Source organism: Acinonyx jubatus, chromosome D4, assembly GCF_027475565.1.
Source record: "Acinonyx jubatus isolate Ajub_Pintada_27869175 chromosome D4, VMU_Ajub_asm_v1.0, whole genome shotgun sequence".
NCBI lineage: Eukaryota > Metazoa > Chordata > Mammalia > Carnivora > Felidae > Acinonyx > Acinonyx jubatus.
Genome location: NC_069391.1, coordinates 90840072 through 90853160, shown reverse-complemented (window position 1 = coordinate 90853160; position 13089 = coordinate 90840072).

The following is a 13089-nucleotide window of genomic DNA, read 5'->3' as shown; positions in this document are numbered from 1 at the left end:
TGATTACCACCAATGAAATTGAATCAGTAATCAAAAAATTCCCAACAAACAAATTTCAGGACCAGATGGCTTCACAGGTATATTCTACCAAACATTTAAAGAAGAGTTAATTCTCATCCTTCTCAAACTATTCCAAAAATAGAACAGGAAGGAAAGCTTCCAAATTCATTCTTAGAGGTCAGCATTACCCTGATACCAAAACCAGATAAAGATACCACTAAACAAACAAAGAACAACAACAACAACCAAAAAAAAAACCCCAGAACTACAGGCCAATATTTCTGATGAACATAGATGCAAAAATCCTCAACAAAATATGAGCAAACTGAACCCAACAATACATTAAAAACATCATTCACTAGGTGGCTTAGTTGGTTAAGTATCTGACTCTTGATTTCAGCTCAGGTCTTGATCTCAGGGCCAAGCTTCATGTTGGGCTTCATGCTGGGAATGGAGCCTACTTTAAAAAAGAAAAAAAAAACTTTGGGGATGCCTGGCTGGCTCAGTGGATGAAGCATGTGACTCTTGAGCTCAGTGTTGTAAGTTAGAGCCCCATATTGGGTGTAGAGATTACTTAAAATCAATCAATCAGTCCATCAATCATTCACTACAATGAAGTGGAATTTATTCCTGGGTTGCAAGGGTAGTTCAATATTCACAAATCAATGTGATACATTGCATCAATAAGAGAAGGATAAAAATCATATAATCATTTCAATAGATGCATAAAAAACATCTGGCAAAGTACAACATCCATTCATGATAAAAATCCTCAATAAAGTAGGCTTAGAGAGAACATACTTCAACATAATAAATGCCCTATATAAAAAACCCAGAGCTAACATCATCCTCAATGGAGAAAAACTGAAAACTTTCCCTCTATGTCAGGAACAAGACAAAGATGTCCACTCTTGCCACTTTTATTCAACGTAGTACTGAAAGCCCTAGCCACAGCAATCAGACAAGAAAAAGAAATAAAAGGAATCCAAATTGGTAAGGAAGAGGTAAAACTTTCACTGTTGGCAGATAACACACACACACACACACACACACACGCGCGCACACACACACACATATGTATATATACAGAGAAAGAGAGAGAAAAGAGTCCATGAAAAAACTGTTAGAACTGATAAATGAATTCAACAAAGTCACAGGATACAAAATCAATATACAGAATTCTGTTACATTTCTGTACACTAATGATGAAGTAGCAGAAAAGAGAAATTCCAATTACGATTACACCAAAAATAATAAAATACCTGGGAATAAACTTAACCAGAGAAGTGAAAGACCTGTACTCATAATAGGTGTGGGGATTAAGGAGTGCACTTGTGATGACCACTGGCTGACATATGGAAGTGTTGAATCACTATGTTTTACACCTGAAGCTAACATAACACTGTATGTTAACTGTACTGGAATAAAATAAAACTTAATAATAAGAAAAAGATTAAATGAGACAGTGCATGTGTAACTTTTAGCACAGTATCTGGCACTTAGTAAGAAAGCCACAGTAAAAACAAAACCTTTAACATCCTGTAGAGAAAATTAATAAATAATAAAAAAAAGAAGTGATAGACCCATTGACCACACCAATCTGATGGAGAGTGAGTCAGGATTCATCCAGTGACTACTGTTGGCTTTGAGCCTCTGCTGTAATAACAATGACACAGGGGTGGGCTTGGCACCAGGGCATAATTTGGCTCTCCCTTGTCACCAGTAGCCTCAGTTATGGCATTGGGATCATCTGTGGTGGGAGCCTTTAATTCTGGTGGACTTAGTGGTATGGTCTCTGGGGCAGTCCCTCGTGGGTAGGGGTCAGGGTCACTGGCATCTTTCAGGAATTTGGTCCTCAGGCTCTGGGGGTCTTTTAATAAAAGATTATGAACTTGGGGGTCCTTGGAAATACTGGCTGACATAGCACAGAACCAGAACGAGGTACTCTCAACAACCAGTTGGCCCTTTTGTCTCCCTCCTGCTGTACAAAATCTTTTAAAATATTTTGAGTTTCAAGACACATGAAGTTTCAAGTTTGAGTTTCTAATTCTCTATTATCCCTCATTGATTTGACCTTAGGCATTGTCACTGGAAAGATCTGCAGTGGACCTCTCCAGTGCCGGGTCTTTTATGTGGCTGCTCCCTTCCCCAGGGTGTCCCAGGAGATGTCGCTGGAATCCGAGTCAGCCCCCGCTAGTGCAGTGCGGGTGTGGCCTCTAGACCTGCGAGAGCAAGAACAAGTGCATGAGGGGTCAGCACACACTGAGCAGTGCCTGGGCTGTTTCCTTGGGTGGTTTGCATTCGGTGAGGAGGTTGCTAAGCTCCTTGGGCATTTTAGCACCAGGTGCTATTTAGGGCCATTAGCTCTTATGCCACCTTGCCCCAGGAGTGGGACTCACCATATCTCACAGGATCAGGGGACAAGGCAGGACAGCAGGAAGGTGTGTAGCGACTGAGGGACCACAGACTATGGCCACACTTGCCTTTGCAGGAGCCATGACTTCCAAAGTGAGGACGGGCTTGGAGTCCTGGTACTGCTCCTCAGCACAGCAGTCACAGAAGGGGAGCCTCCCAGTCCTAAGGGCATGCTTGCCACCCTTGTCTGGTAGCCCACACTCGGGGAGGGTTGAGACTCAGTCCATTAACTAACGCAATGGACCTTGCAAAAATCTTGGCCAATTCACCTCACAGCCGTCAGCCAGGTCCCATTTTAGAATATAACACCTCGGGAGGACTTAACTCCCACGGGTGTTCATAGGTGAAGACATGTCCATGACACCTCAACCAGCTCCAACAAGCAGTGTTCCAAAATTTGGGGGGAACTCTGCCTGCCTTCCTCTGAGCTTGCAATTTGGGATGAGAAGGGTGGGGGCACACTGCACAGTCAGCACTCTGCAAAGGCAGCACGCTGCATAGATAGTAAATACTCTGCACAGGCAGTACTCTGCACAGGCAATGAGTACTCTGTATAGGCAGCACACTGCACAGACAGTAAGTACTCTGCACAGCCAGCACACTGCACAGTGAGTACTCTGCACAAGTAGCACTCTGCACAGGCAGCAAGTACTCTGCACAGCCAGCACTGTGCAAAGGCAGCACACTGCATAGGAAGTAAGTACTCTGCACAGGCAGTTAGTACTCTGCACAGCCAGCACTCCGCAAAGGCAGCATACTGCACAGGAAGTAAGTACTCTGCACAGGCAGTAACTGCTCTGCACAGGCAGCACACTGCGCAGACAGTAAGTACTCTGCACAGCAGCACTGTGCAAAGGCAGCACACTGCATAGGAAGGAAGTACTCTCCACAGCCAGCACTCAGCACAGGCAGTAAGTACTCTGCACAGGCAATAACTACTCTGCACAGCCAGCACTATGCAAAGGCAGCACACTGCGCAGATAGTAAGTACTCTGCACAGGTAACACTCTGCATAGGAAGTAAGTACTCTGCACAGGTAGTACTCTGCACAGGCAATAAGTACTCTGCATAGGCAATACTGTACAGCCCACAGTAGCATCTGAAAGCCAGAGGGTGGCGGACCCCTCTCAGATAGATTATCTCCTGGGAGAGGCTGTTGGTAAGCATTTGGCAGCTAAAAGGCATTCCCCACCCCCCAGGTCACTTGCCAGCAGAGGAATCCATCCCTTTCTTTCCATCCATGTCTTTCAAGAAGACAATTGCCGTGACTTAGTTAAATTAGCATTTGTAAAGAGGAGCCCCAGGTGCCACGTGGTGAGTTCTGGTTTAACAATAACAATAAAAAGCACCACCGAGGAAATTCAAATAGAGAAGTTTATTATTCACAGGTCCTGGAGGAAGTACACGTCTCTTGGGGTCACACTGGGAGGTCAAGGTACCATCTCCAGGGGTCACATGGGGAGGTCAACGCAAAGTGCAGGCAGAGGGGCAGGACCTGGGGCTCATGCCTTTATTAGGGTCTATGGGTGCAGTGCTTTGGGTCCCCCTCTTCTAAGGGCAGATTAGTCACCTCAAAAACAGTGGGGTTTTGGTAACCTTTTGGGGTCTTATCTAAGGGACACACATGAAGAGGACCCTGAGAGGTAACAGTTTGGGGGGGTGGGGGACACTTGTTCTAAAGGGCTATTGAGGAGTCATATCCGAAGCTTACGTTTGCTTGTGACTCTGAGGGCTACCTAGGGCACGTGTTCCAGGGAGGGGTGTCAGTTCAAGGCCCCCCAGGCCACCTGGCCACACAGAATGGGTGCCGAGGCAGCAACACAGTAGAGCGCCTGACCTGAACTCTTGACATTCATAGTTCGCGGTGAGCATGATGTCATCAAGGCCCATCCCTGTTGCAGCATACGGTCAAAATTTCCTCACTTTGCAGGCTGAATAATATTGCATTGGATTCCTGTACCGCCACAGATACCAACATATATTTTGTTTATCCGTTCGCCGTCTGGACTTTTGGCTGCTTCCATCTCCCAGCTCTCGTGTACATGGGTGTGCACACATCTTGTCGAGTTCCTACTTTTAATTCTTTTGAGTATATACCAAGAAATGGAATTATCGCTGGATCACATAGTAATCCTACGTTTAATTTTTTGAGAAACTACCACCCCATGTCTTCCTGGCCCTGTGGGGTTTTGTCCAGGTTCTAAGGGGTTCCTAGCCCTGTAGTAGGGGGTTCCCAGACCCTGCCGGGTAACTTGGGTGGCTTTGGTCCAGCGTCTTGCACACTGTCTGGGGCAGGCCTCTCTAGGAATACCACCGCCTCCCACCAGCATGACCCCGCTGCTCTCTTTGGTGGGAGTCTGGGAACCAGGTCTCGAGGGTTTGTTCCCTAATCTCCAGTTCCCAACCCTACATTTTGTAAAGTAAGGAGGCTGCTTTAAGACCCACTTCTAGGGTTATTACTGATTTGCCAAGCAACTTTGGGAAGGAAAATAAAAAATAAGGTAACAATTCCATTAAGACTGAAAGAAACTAGAGTATGTCACCCCACCACATGCCTTTGTGAAAATAAAGGACACCTCATTTAGAATGGAGCCAGGAGGCCCTGAAGGGGGCGCTCTCACACAGGAACCTCTCCCTGCATTTGCACAATCGCCGGGTGGAAGAGAATTATCTTCAGGAGGGAGGACATCTTTCACACAGGAATTTCATTTACTGCTTTATTTTTAAAATTTATTTTGTAAATTCTAGTATAATTAACGCACAGTGTTACATTAGTTACAGGTGTACAATATAGCGAGTCAACAATTTTATACATTTCTCCGTGATTATCACGATAAGTGTTCTCTGAATCCGCCCACCTACTTACCTACTTCACCCACCCACAGACATCCCCTCTGGTAACCGTCAGTTTGTTCTCTATAGTTAAGAGTCTGGTTTTTTGGTTTGTCCCTTTTTTCCTTAGTTCATTTGTTTTGTTTCTTAAATTCCACACGTGGATGAAATCATATGGTATTTGTCTTTCTCTGACATATTTCACTTAGCATAATCTCTAGCTCCACCCAGATTGTTGCAAATGGCAAGATTTCGTTCTTTATTGTGGATGAGTAATGTTCCATTATACACGTACCACTTCTGTTTTTTATTTTTAAAAACTTATTTATCTAAATTCAAGTTAGTTAGCATACAGTTAGGTCTGAAAGGAGTCTCCTGGAGGCAGCATATAGATGGGTCTTGTTTTTTCATCCTCTCCATCATCCTATGTCTTTTCACTGGAGTGTTTAGTCTACGTACATTCAAAGTAACTATTGATAGTTATGTACTTATTGCCATGTTGTCGTTTGTTTTGTGGTTGTTTCTGAAGTTTCCCTCTGCTCTTGTCTTCTCTTTCTCAAATAGTTTGCTGGTTTTCTTTAGTGGTATACTTGGAATCCTTTCTCTTTATTCTTTGGATATCTGGTAGTTGTTTCTGATTTTTTGGTTACCATTTGATTTGTATATGACATCTGCATATAGCAGTCTATATTAAGTTGATGATCATTTAAATGTGAACTCATTATTTACTCCTCCCCTCCCTGTTTTTGGTATATGGTGTCATATTTTACATCCTTTTATTTTGTGAATCCCCTGACTGATTTTTACAGATATAGTGAGGTCCAGCAAAATGTATAGGGCAGGTCTTGGTGGGGTCTGCTCTGGTCTTCTGGGGAGGGGCCCACAATGCTGGGACTCAGGCAAGTGTGACTGGGAAGGACAGATCCACCCAAGAGCAGGTGGGGGTGGCTGGGGGACAGGGCTTAGTGTAAGCAAGTTATGTACTGAGTGTTGGCACCAGCTCCTGAAGGTAGCCCCATGTTTATGCCAGGGGGCAGGGGAGGGAAATGATGCCTGCCAGCTCCCTTCTCCCTGGGGGGCGGGTCACCCTGTGATCCTGGCCTCTCTGGGCTACACTCTAGGATGAGCAAGTCACTCTCCCTCCCAGCTGCCCCCAGCATTTTTTTCAAACTGTTAGTTCTATGCTGTATCTTTATGGGCCATTTGTCACACTGTCTCTTTAAGGGCGGGGACTCCACTTCCTCATGCCCTCCGGGCTTTCCCAGAGCTGAGCCCACTGATTTTTAAAACTCAAGGCTTTAAGTTCTGCTGTTTGTAAGAACCCATGAGATTCCGGCCCCTGTTGCTTTCAAAGCCAAATATTACGGGGGTTTGTCCTCCTGGGTCACGGGCTTTTGTGTGAAAGTCTGTTCTTTGCCCTTCTCCACACCACCAGCTCTCTCCTCACCGAGGACGGCCATAGTCCATTTTGTTCCCAAACTGTGTCTCTGCCCTTCCTACCTTCTTTGATGTGATCTCTTCACAACCTTTCCGTGTGGGGTTCGTTATGCTGGGCTTCAGGTCGATTTCTGGGTTATTGCGCTGGCATGAGTTGTCTAGTTGTACCCATGGAAGGAAGCAAGGTTAAGGTCCTCCTGCATCTTCCCAGCCCTCCATCACCCCTTTGAAGGTAGCATTCTGGATGACCCAGATTTCGTCTCCAATCCCGAAGACGTAGCAGTCCACCCCACCTCCAGAGAATTCTTCTTACAGGGAGCATCCCCCCCCAAATTATTACAGGGCAGCACTCCTGCACTTCTGGGGTAACTCCCATAATGTTGGGGAGCCCTAGAGAAATAGACACAGAGGCCTGCCATGAGGGAGACACTCACTCAGTCTCAGCTTTTGCAGTATTCTAATGGCCCACAACCTGAAGGCCAGCCCCTGGATGCCAGGTCCCCCATCCCACCTCCCAGAGCGTCCTTTCCACCTCCAGGTCCTGAGCTACATACCACCGCCATCGGAGGCAATGCCCAGGATGGCTCTGAGGAGCAAGGCGCTGCATGCCACAGCTCTGCCAGCTGGGCGTCCCCAGTGAGCTCATATCTCTGCAGCCCTGGTACAGGCTTCTCTTGACAGGTGATCACAACACAGCCCAGTGTCAATGGCCCAGGGGACTGCAGAGGGCCCTGGGGCCTACTCTTCCCCCTCCCCCAAATCTTCCCCAACCTGGGAGATCGGGAGCCCTGAGAGCCTTACCCTAAGGACTCAGCAGCTGCGAGAAGCTTGTCCTTTCCAGGGACAGCCCCCATTGATGACTCTGGTGGTCCACTGGGACAAAGGTAATAACCACATTCCTGGCTCTTTTAGTCACAGGAGCCTGAGTCACAGTAATTCCAGGTAACCCTTCTAAATTCCCCAAGGGAGCCTCCTACACCCTACCAGAGGGAGCACAAGTCAAGCTGGACGTGTCTGTGGCACCATATTTCCAAATTAGCTGCTAGTGTTATTGGCCCCCTGGCTCCCTCTTCCTGTTACAGGTACGGATGCCCTGGCTCACCAACACATTGTTGGGAAATGTCACCAAAGAGAATTGACTGCCGGTTGACCTGTGAGCTGGACCTGGGCCCTTGGAGGCTCCTCACCCCCTCCCACCCTTGGAACGTGGGTTCCATTTGGCTTTCCCGATCCTAGAGGCTGCTCCAAGGATGTGGACTTGAGATAGTGATGTGGTGTGGAGAATACCTGCACCGTGCATGTGACTAAACCCACTGAGGGCCTCTTTGTAAACGCTTAAGACTTGGGGGGCAGGTGCAGGAATCCATTCATCTTGCTGCTCAAGACAAGCCTTGTGTGTAAGTTTCCTTTGCTTAGTAAAGCTACCACCTACCAACTGGCAGTCAGCTGCCTCTTTCTTTGGTGTCTCCTGCCCTCTGTGTAAAGGGCCAAGTTCAGGTTTCACCAGGGAAGCTCCAGGAAGGCAGTGATTCAACACACATCTACTGGAATAAGCCTAAATTCCTGGCATTTCTCATGAGAACCTGCTCAACTGCTTCTCTAGCACAAATATTGGTGGAAGCAAGGTGCGGAGGGATGATGCTCCTTGACCCTGGGGTCATTAGCCCGCCACCTCATCCTGTAATAGCCCCGTCTGGCCAGTGTCAAACTGGCCACCAAGGAGTGGAGACTAACAATTGACTCTGGCAACTTAAATGCACAGTTTCCTGCCACTAAGTCTCCCATTTCCAGTAAGACAGAGATGATCGATGACATCAAAAAACTCAGGGCCCCTACTTTGCAGTCTGAGATCTAGACAGCGTGTTTTACTCTATTCCCATCAGTAAAGACTCACAACATCGATTTGCTTTCACTTTCAGACACCCAGGGCACCTACTCGGCTGTGGACGGTTCCCTGCACAGCCCTGCGTCTCCTATAACCTATGCAGACAAGCTCTAAATCCACCCAAACTAACCCGCTGTGGCCTTTAGCATCATATGGAGGACATTCTGCTACAGGGGTCCTGAGATGCTGTCCGGGAAGACTCACGCCAGGCGGCACGACATTTACAGCAGGGGATGAACCACCACTCCGAATACGATCCAGGACCAGCCGCTCTGTCAAGTTTCTCGGCACACGACGGTCAGCTGAGGGCCATGAGACTCCTCTTGCTGTGAACCTCCACCCCTCACAGCCAGTTCTCCCACGACACTGCGACAGGTGAGCACGTGGCAGGTCTCTCCACCTTTCGGAGGCAAAACGTCCCCACTCTCCATTCCGCTTGGCCCTACTCGTGCCGTTACTTGCCAATTGGCTGCCTTCCTTGGGGAGAACCTCAGAAAACTGCCTTACAGCTTGCCCTGCCCTTGGTCCCTCTGGGCTCAGACTTCCAAGTTCAATCGCTGGCTGCCCCTGATTATGCCTCAAGGCGTCCCCAGGATGAGCACGGCTTTACTTGAGCGCGGGGTTCTGGGCCAAACCTGCCCCAGACGGCAGCCTGGTACATGCCACTCAAGTGCCAAAGTTTGGCAGCCTACTGGGCCCTATTACAGACAGAGGTATTACTGGTTCCCAGCCCGAGCAAGAGGCACACAGTCCCCATCCTGCCTTGGCTCAGCATAGCCACCGAGGCCTCACTGTCGAACTGGAGTTTTTTGTTTTCAGATTACAGGAAGGTGTGGCTTCCCCCACACTCGGCCCCCTCACCACTGACATAGAGGCACAGATGGCCGCACCCCCACTGCCGGCCCTCTAGCGGTTTGGGGGGCCCTTGGCATCAAGGGTACGGCATGGAAAAGGAGCCAGTTCTTCGCCAATGGCAGGGCTGCCGCTGTACGGAGCACAGCGCCCCAGAAAGCCAGGGCATGTCCCACAGCCTGTCCCTGATTGGGGTGGGCAGTCCCGGCAGAACGGTGACAGTATGCCCGGCTCTACAACAGGTCAGAAGAATGACACTCCTGAGGGGGCACCTGGGTGGCTCAGTCAGTTGACCGTCCAACTCTTGAGCTCAGCTCGGGTCTTGATCTCAGGGTCCTGAGTTCGCGTCCCACATTGGGTTCTGTGCGGTGCATGAAGCTTACTTAAACAACAAACAAACAAACAACAACAAATAAAGAAAAGAAGAGAAAAGAAAAAAAAAGAGACTCCCAAGACACACAGTGTTGACTCCTGGGCGGTACGCAATGGGTTAGCAGCCTGTCTAGCCTGGTCTAGACAGTGGCCTCCCTGGGGCATCTCCATCTGGAAAAAGATCGCCAGCTCATGCATGCTGACTGTGGTCATGCATCTCTGCACACACACACCAACACATACCAGAAGCACCTTGTAGTAACCTTGCGGACTCCAGCTCCGAATGACATGCCTGATCCAACGTGCCACTCGAGCCACCTCCACGCGTACCAGACACAGCCCGACACGACAATTCCTCCAGACACGGCTGACCCACTAGCAGGTACGCTAGCGGAGTTGGCCCCTTACACCAGGTCACAGGACACGGCAGCCCCTCACCGCGGCTCCAGGCAAAGTGGTGGCACAGGATTGTCTCTTGCTGGTACATAACTGGCTCCCAGGAGAGGACCCGTGCCCCAGGGGAACAGACCCTATTCTTGAGCAGCCCCCACTAGAGACAGCAGGCACCCCACCACTATCTGGGTCACCTTCACTTTACTCCTGCTGGCCGTTCCTCTAGAAATGCTGCCGCCAACCTGTAACCACCTTCTTAAGCAGGTCTGGGCTTGTCTCTCTTGGCACACACACCAGACATCATGGATTGAGATCAAGGTGCCCGTTTCACTTACCAGGCTGTCCTGTCGTGAGTTCTAGAACGTGGCACCTTGTGGAATTTCTACCTTGCTCACCGGTCCCAAGCAGCCTGGCTTACAGAGAGGCAAAACGTTCTACTCAAAGACGTGCTTCTCAAGCTTTTAAACCAAGGGGGTCCCTCCGGTGGACAGAGAGTTTGCCCTAAGCTCTGGTCTTGCTCAAGTGCCAGCTCTCAGGGCTCCAAAACCCTCGCACCAGCTACCTGTCTCCTGCGATATCTCCTTGTGAGTGTTCCAGGGATCTTCATCCCGCCATAGCACAGAGGGCGTCATTCACATCTGTCACCGGGGGAGGCTCCCCTCGCCATTGAGATCTTTTGAGTTTTTTATTTCTATTTTCATTTTTTGAACTGGTGACCCAATTGAGGGCTGATTGTGTAATATGACCCTCTTATAATAGAAAGCCAAGGGGACAACCCCACCAGATTCTTAGAGGTCATACAGATTTCAGTGGTCCCGGTTACGATGGACCAGTACCAGCTGCAAAACTAAGGCCGATGCTGCTGCCTCACATTTGTGTTATAATAGCTGATCAATTTAAACAAATTCATCAGGGGTGCCTGCGTGGCTCAGTCCGTTAAGCGTCTGACTTCGGCTCAGGTTATGATCTCATGGTCTGTGAGTTCAAGCCCCGTGTTGGGCTCTGTGCTGACAGCTCAGAGCCTGGAGCCTGCTTCAGATCCTCTGTCTCCCTCTCTCTCTGCCCCTCTACTGATTGCGCTCTGTCTCTCTCTCCCTCTCTAGTGGGACTGTGTGGATCTCAGAGACAGGAAAAGAGGTCTTCTGCTTAGTGATGCCATTGGGAAGTGAAATCCACAAAGGAATCCTGGAATATAGTGGTTGTTATCAGCAGACGTGGGCCAAGCCTCCACCCTGCCCTAGGTGGAGGGGTGAATGACCTCGGGCTCCGAGGCAGCCACACTGCACGTGGGGTCAATATCCAGACCGAGTCCCCAAGAGGCCCTGCAAGCCTGTACATGCTCTCCTGGGTTGTGGCTCCTGCTCTCCCCTGCACAGCCCAGATGGTAGGGTGGCAGGTGGGCCTCGGAGGGTAACGCGTCCCGGACTATGGGCTGGAACAGAATCAGTGCCAGTGCTGCAGGCCCCGTCAGAAGGGCTTCAGCCAGTGGGCCGCCAGCCGTGGGTTCTGACCCTGAGCTCACCTCCCTCTCATTAACTGGGGCCGTGGAAATGGGTTGCTCCTCCTTATCCCCTGCCTCCGGTTATGCCCCGGGCAGAGGGCCCTCCCAGTGTAACCAAGTCAGCCCGTCTGGCTGGCAGGGGTGTGCTCTGACGATATGCCACAGTTTAATGGGGAAGTCTCCGGACTGTGAAGCCGCCATCCACAAACGTGGTGACAACTAACCCATCAGTGTGTCCGGAATCTGTAAGCACCGTGGATAGAGTCTCCACGAGACTCGGACGCGGACAAGGCGCACCCGCCACGGGCAGGTGGAACCACCTACAATCCGCTCGCCGAGCCACAGTGCCCACACTGCAGCGCCACCCTGAGCCCGGGCCCTCGCAGATGGACTCGGGACTTAACACCAGCCCGCTCCTGCCCCTCATGGGTCTCCTCCTGGGTGGGTCGCCCTCCGCCTGGCTGGCCCCCACCACCCCAAGTACGCCAGTGCCTCGGACAACGTCACCGCAGCCCGAGAGCATGATGGGGACGGTGCGCGGTGACCTCTTGGACACTGGGACTTTCCCCTCCCAGGTGTTCTCTGCACATGGGGTGGGGGGGAGGGCCAGTGCCCGTGGCACAGTAACCTGGAGGCCAAGTTGCACACATGCCTCCTCCTGACCGACCCTGACAACCGTGCAGAGTGTTATTTTTCTGGAATAGCTGGGCTTGCAGACCCTGCCTCTAGCAGAGGCTCGCAAACTGGGAGTAAGTCCCCTGCCCACTGGCTGGCACTCTGGGCAGCATTTCACCTTTGTGGCCAAACAGTGGACCGTAAACCACGGCAGCCACTCTGAGGGCACTTCCCGCATCACCCCGGCGTGACGCGGCCTGGGCCTCGTGAGGCAGGGGCCTCCTGCTGCCGCGTTCACTGCTCGGTGCACTGGGACACAGCTCCTGCTTTGCGCGCGACACGTCCGCGACAGGCCTTGCTCCCTGCTTCCCGCTACCACCGCCAGCACCCCAGGCACTGTCCGAAGGCTTCCAGCTCCACTCCAGCACAAAGGCCGGACCTCCCCCTGGGTACTCACTGTCCCCCGATGGTCACGTCTCGCTCAGACTCTAGAGTGGACCTGACTCGAGGCCCAGGAGCAAGTCCAGCAGACCGTGCCCGCCCACAAGCCATCTGCAGGGATGGCCCCTGTTCCTGCAACTCTGTTACCTTGACTGTTCCAGCGCCCTTCGCCCTCTGGGCATCTCCCCCAAACATGTCCTGCTGGCTGACCAAAAGCCATTCTTATTCCCATCCTGTAAGGGACTGGCCAGCTCCACTGGCCCTGCAGGAACGGAGAACATCCTAGAGCAATTCCCAGCCGCTCTAATCAACCACACGCAGAGAGCACCAAGCTCCGAGTCTGAAT